General features: G+C 41.3%; 1 pseudogene across 1 annotated transcript; it reads left to right on the top strand.

Annotated features, from left to right (window-relative positions):
- Positions 1–2,696: 2,696 nt before the first annotated feature.
- LOC110284105 lies at positions 2,697–3,376 on the top strand (annotated as a pseudogene). Its single transcript, XR_002376900.1, has one exon. The product of XR_002376900.1 is annotated as a ubiquitin-conjugating enzyme E2 L3 pseudogene (transcript).
- The last annotated feature ends 2,995 nt before the right edge of the window (positions 3,377–6,371 follow it).

Below are 6,371 nucleotides of genomic sequence, written 5' to 3'. Positions count from 1 at the left end.
CTCCTCCTCCTCTTCTTCTTCTTCTTCTTCTTCTTCTTCTTCTTCTTCTTCTTCTTCTTCTTCTTCTTCTTCTTCTTCTTCTCCTTCTCCTTCTCCTTCTTCTTCTCCTCCTCCTCCTTTCCAGGCCCCACTGTTTAAAACAAGGCAGCCTCAACTCAAGCTCCTCCTGCTTCAGTCTCCCAAGTGCTGGGATGGCAGGCATGGTGACGCATGAACTCCTTCACAGTTCTTGATAAAGCTCTCCATTTGACTTCTCAAACATTTGATTGTGAAACTACTGCTCCCTCTACCTCCGTGAATATTTCCCAGAAATAAGGTAGAGAAAAATGAAGCAAATCAGTTACCTTGTATCGTTCTGTTGACTTCTAAAATAAAGTTTAGTGGCCTATTTTTCCTTGTCCCCATTACTATTGCTTTGGCCATTTGAGTCAATTCTTTCTGAATTTCTGGTGAGCTGTTAGCAGGGGAAAATCATTAGAGGTCTTCAACCTAGTGTATTTGGACAGAAGCCTCTTAACTTCCATGTTATACCTGACAGGCTTATGAAGTTTTTGTTTCTTTCCGTGTATACTACTAGCTTTAACTTTCAGCATTCTGTCTTGCAAAAAGACAACTAGTTGGGTGTTTATTCAAGTGTAAATAGTGTAGGCACGTTCACCAATGAACCCTTTAGTGGAGAACTTGGTTCTCACTGAGCATTGGGAATGCTTCAACCTGTTAGCTATCATTACCCTTGACATGCAAGTAGGCCTTAGATCTTTCGATCGGGAAGAAAACCCAGAATGTTCTGTTTAGATCTTGAACTGTGATTTTCAACAGAGTACCATCCAGGGAAGATGGGAACTGAAAATTAAACTGATCAATTTCACAATTTTGCATGCGTCCAGCAGAAAACCTTTTACTGGCCTAAGGTGCACCTCTCACAAGTCTCTGCCTTTCCATGAAAGAACATACTGCATACACTAACCCTGCTGAAGAATCCACTGTCCCTCAAGCCTCCCTTGAACGGAGAAAGAAAAGCACAGCTTCCATGTCTTCTGCCATTACATGAGATTAGTTTACCTTTCCAGCAGCTTAAACAAAATAACAGCTCAATGGACCTCCTAGGACTGACCAAACCAGAAAATGGAACTCTAACCAGTATTATAGCTAGGCGTAATAGTTTTCTGATATTTGGTCTAAATTTTATTGCTATCAGTTGAGTATCTTTTTTAAAGCAATTTTATTTTCCTCCAAATTATGCACATATGTTTTGTGTAATAGATCTCCTTGTGGTAGAAGAATAAGGGGACACTGAAAATGACATTGGTTATTTAGTTCTTGTTATTACAATCAATGGTTTCTTTATGATCATTTTGTTAAACTAGGCATTTATTATGTTTTCCTTTTCCTTTCTTTCTTTTTTTTTCCCCAGTAAAGTCAAAGCTGTTGGCCTCTTGTCTCCCTGTTCAGAATTTTCCTCCCATTTGATGAGATAGTTGATAACAGAGTCTTTTCATCAAGGTGCTTTTAAGGTAATTTTTATGTTTTTGTTTAACATGGCTCAAAGAGTAACTCCCCCCTCAAATCAAGATGCAGATGCTGATTAAAACACATGGGTGTCTGCTTCCCTGCATGTTGGCCCAGTGCCTGGAAGGATCACGCACCAGCAGGTGGATGGGATTGTGGCTGATCCACCTGCCATGAGAACGGACTGTAATGGAACCTAGGCTGTACTCCAGTAAAAATCAGGACCTCCATGCCTTTGACCAAATCACTTCAGATCAAGCTTCTATTGTGATAGAACTATTGGTTTTCAAAATTAAAATCAGAAAGGGCTTCAGTGCAGCATGCTTTTTCCCACATTGTGGGAGATTCTTGGGGGATGATAGCAGAAACAATACTGCGGTAGAGTGACTACAAAAGGTGATAACAATCCTTTCCCTTTCCCTGTTGGCCACTGTTGTCCTAACTCAAGCTTGGCTAGGTAACTTATTGGGCACAGCTCATTATCCCATGTGGTATATGTAGAAGCTTGCAAAGGACTTATGGAACTCCACTTGTACACTTCTGCTATTGTCTCCACTGTGAGAGAATAAATAGGTTGGGTCTATTGACGACTAAGAAACATGTACCTGACATTGGAGACTAAGAAACATATACCCAGTCACTCTTAATCACCCATGTTGTGGATAACTAGTCATCTGACTTGTTGATACATCCAGTCTGACCAAAGAAACCACCCTTTCAAAATGAAAGTAAATAACCCATCTAAAGGCTAGAGCACACACACACACACACACACCTCATCATTTTAAGCCATTGAGACTTGAGGTGGCATCACTGATCATCTCCATATGATTAACAATTCATACAGTCATTGTTGAACAAACATTGGCTGAGTACCAAGTAGGCTCTGGGGTGATGCAAAGATGAGCAAGGCATAAGAGTCACTGCCTTCAAAGTGCATAGATACTAGTCACAGACATGAATTTGTCAATATGTAATAACAGTATAAAACAGTGCTAAATATAAGCAAAAACACCATGCTATGCAAACACCACTCAGTTCCAATTTTAAAAAGAATGCTTTAAATATGAATACTTATTGACTCACAAGTATCTACTTGTATCTATCTACACACGAACACCTTCATACCTATGAATGTTGCATTCACAGAATAATACGTGGCATCAGAATACTCAGTCATGGGGAAAGCAGCAGCACCAGATCCAAGATGGCGGCCAGCAGGAGGCTGATGAAGGAGCTTGAAGAGATCCGCAAATGTGGAATGAAAAACTTCCGTAACATCCAGGTTGATGAAGCTAATTTATTGACTTGGCAAGGGCTTATTGTTCCTGACAACCCTCCATATGATAAGGGAGCCTTCAGAATTGAAATCAGCTTTCCAGCAGAGTATCCATTCAAACCACCCAAGATCACATTTAAAACAAAGATCTACCACCCTAACATCGATGAGAAGGGGCAGGTCTGTCTGCCAGTCATTAGTGCTGAAAACTGGAAGCCAGCCACCAAGACTGACCAAGTAATCCAGTCCCTCATAGCACTGGTGAATGACCCCCAGCCTGAGTATCCACTCCGGGCTGACCTAGCTGAAAAATACTCTAAGGACCGTAAAAAATTCTGTAAGAATGCTGAAGAGTTTACAAAGACATATGGGGAAAAGCGACCTGTGGACTAAAATCTGCCATGAGTGATTTCAGCAAGTTTGAGCAGAGACCCTGAGCAGTGCATTCAGACACCCCGCAAAGCAGGACTCTGTGGAAATTGACACGTGCCACCAACTGGTGTCCGCTTGTGGCAGTTACTAACTTTCTACAGTTTTCTTAATCTAAAGTGGTCTAGGTAACCTGTAAAGAAGGATTAAAAAATTCAGAATTTCAAAAAAAAAAAAAAAAAAAAAAAAAAAAGAATACTCAGTCATACTCTCATAAAAAGTGAGTGTTTACTCATTTGATACCTAAGTTTTGTTTTTACCCATCTGACCATTTGAGATTGACTTGTGGATTTCTTGACATCTGTAGCCCCAAATATGAGGTGATTTGTCTTTCAATGGAAGGAAACAAAATACTGTTTGACTTACAAAAGTCTACAAAGTGAAGAGAAAGAGTACAGAGGTATCCAGCCAGAGTAAAGAGGGAAAAAAATAATTAAAAGGAGCGCCAGAGCAACTTGACTATGGTGCTTAAGTATGGTCCATGGGCCCACAGTACCAACTGTGATTTTCCTGGAAACTCATTAGAAATGCTGACCACAAGCCCCAACCTAGGCAGACTGAATCAAGTTGTTTTTTTTACTCCTAGGAAGTCAGATAATTCACCCACACTAAAGTCTGAGGTGAATGTTTAAGAGGCCCTGGGCTATTCTATTTGCTTCAGGGGACTTTATCTGAGACCCAAAATAAATAAGCAAATACACCTTGTTTCTTGTGAGATGTATGTAAGTACATAAGCAATATTATTACAATAAACAAACAAACAAACAAATGAATGAAAGCACTTGAATATCGCTATAGCACCAACGAGACTATTTGAAACATTGCTTTTCAATTTGGAGGATGAAAACTAAGAGACGATTGCACAGTCACTTAGAGAAATTTTAAAATTTCAACAGCAGTTAGAAAGTGTGGTGTACCTTTACAAAATGGATGGAACTAGAAAATACCATCCCCAGTGAGGTTACTCAGACCCAAAAGGACGGGCATGGTAAATACTCACTAATAAGTGGATATTACCACACACCCCAAAAAGAACTCAGAAAGGTTAACAAGTTGAAGGGCCCAAATGGGGACACCTCAATCCCACTTGGGAGAAGAGAGCAATCACAAAAAGGGAGGGAGGGACCTGGGTAGGAAAGGGGACAGGAAGGGGAGGGAAGAGGGGAACATAATTATTGGGTTGGGGGAACTTTTCTGAAGCCCTGAGGGCCAGCAGAAAGAATGGAAACAGGCAACCTTGGGAGGTAGGAGGTAGGGGTACCCTCCAGAATGTACCAGAGACCTGGGAGGTAAGAGACTCTCAGGACTCAAAGGGAAGGACCTTAGATAAAATGCTCTACAGTGGGGAGAGGGAACTTGTAGAGCCCATCTCCAGCAGAAAGACAGGGCATCCAGTGAGGGATGGAATTGCTATCCCACAGTCAGAACTCTGACCCATAATTTTTCTTGTCTGAAAGAACTGCAGGGGTGGAAATGAAAAGGAGCCTGAGGAAAAGAAGGTCCAGCGACAGGCCCAAAGTGGGATTCAGCTCAAGGGGAGGCCCCAATGCCTGACACTATTATTGAGGCTATGGAGTGCTCACAGAAAAGGACCTATCATGACTGCCCTCTGAAAGACCCAACAAGCAGCTGAAAGAGTTAGATGCAGATATTTGCACCCAACCTATAGACAGAAGCTACTGACCCCTGTGGTTGAATTAGAGAAAAGCTGGAAGAAGCTGAGGAGGAGGGCAACCCTGTAGGAGGACCAGCAGTCTCAATCTGGACCCCAAAGATTTCTCAGACACTGGACCACTAACCAGTCAGCATACACCAGCTGATATGAGAGATCCAACATAGCAGAGGACTGCCGGGTCTGGGTTCAGTCAGCGAAGATACACCTAACCCTCAAGAGAATGGAGGCCCCAGGGAGTGGAGAGATCTGGTGGAGGAGTGCGGACATCCTCGTGGAGACAGGGGTTATGGAGAAGGTATGGGATGGGGAATAGTCAGAGGGTGAACCAGGAAGGGAATAAAATCAGGAGTGTAAAAACAAAAAACAAAACCAAAACCCAAACCCCACAAAAACAAACCCAAAATCTCAGTGATCAAACCTTTCCCCAAACCAATTTAAGTCAAAACGTTTGATGCTGTGGAGGGGCAGAGGATTGCAGATGTGATGGTTAACTTTCATTATCAAATGGATGAAATTTCTATTTGCCATAGAAATGTCTATGAGGCTGTTGGCAGAAAAGTTCAACCAATCATGGAAGACCTACTATGAACATGGATATTCCTGTCCTGTGAGGAGGTTCCAGACTAAATTAAAACAGTGAACTGGGCACTAGCATTCTTTACAATTCTGCTGCCATGCCATCCCATCATGATGGGACAGGACTCTCAAACTGAGGCCAAAGAAATCCTTCTTTCTTTAAGTTGCTTTTGCCAGATATATTTATATAGTAATGGGAAAAGTAACTAACACAGGGGGTAAGCCAAAATATCTGGTTTTTAAAATACGTTTTGATCTTTTAATGCATGAGCACTTTAGATAATCACTGATTTCAAACATTGAATAGAAAAGAGAATTAAAGAGACAACGGCAGAGAGTCTCACCGGCAGTCAGACTCCTATTTTGAGACTCCAGTGCTATACACACATGTTATGTATATAGATGGTATGCTATACAGAATGTTTCTAACTGCTGAGAGAAATGTAAATCTATTCAATATTGAGATGTTATAAATCTGTACCAAAGTATACATTAACAAAGTATACATTAAACAAATCTTCAAAGATGGAGAAATAGTCACAAGTTAAAGTCTTGGCTTTTTGGGGGTGGGGTGGGGAGGAGGGATAGGTAAAAACTATACCCAAGTTCAAATCCAAGGAAGACAAGAATAATTGAAGGCAATAAATTTATAACATATTTTAAATAGACAGATAACTAAAGAATTTGTCATAGATTTTACTAAAACTGAATCTATTTAGTTTGTTCTACAGAGGATAATGACTGTCCCAAACTTCTAGCCATGAGGGGTATTCATGCTCAACCTATTAAAATTACAACATTCTGCCAGGCGTGGTGGCACATGCCTTTAGTCCCAGCACTCGGGAGGCAGAGGCAGGCGGATTTCTGAGTTCAAGGCCAGCCTGGTCTACAAAGTGAGTGCCA

Source organism: Mus caroli, chromosome 17 (genome assembly GCF_900094665.2).
Source record: "Mus caroli chromosome 17, CAROLI_EIJ_v1.1, whole genome shotgun sequence".
Classification (NCBI taxonomy): domain Eukaryota; kingdom Metazoa; phylum Chordata; class Mammalia; order Rodentia; family Muridae; genus Mus; species Mus caroli.
The sequence above is the reverse complement of the archived record's forward strand: the minus strand, read 5'-3'. Positions and strand labels throughout refer to the sequence as shown.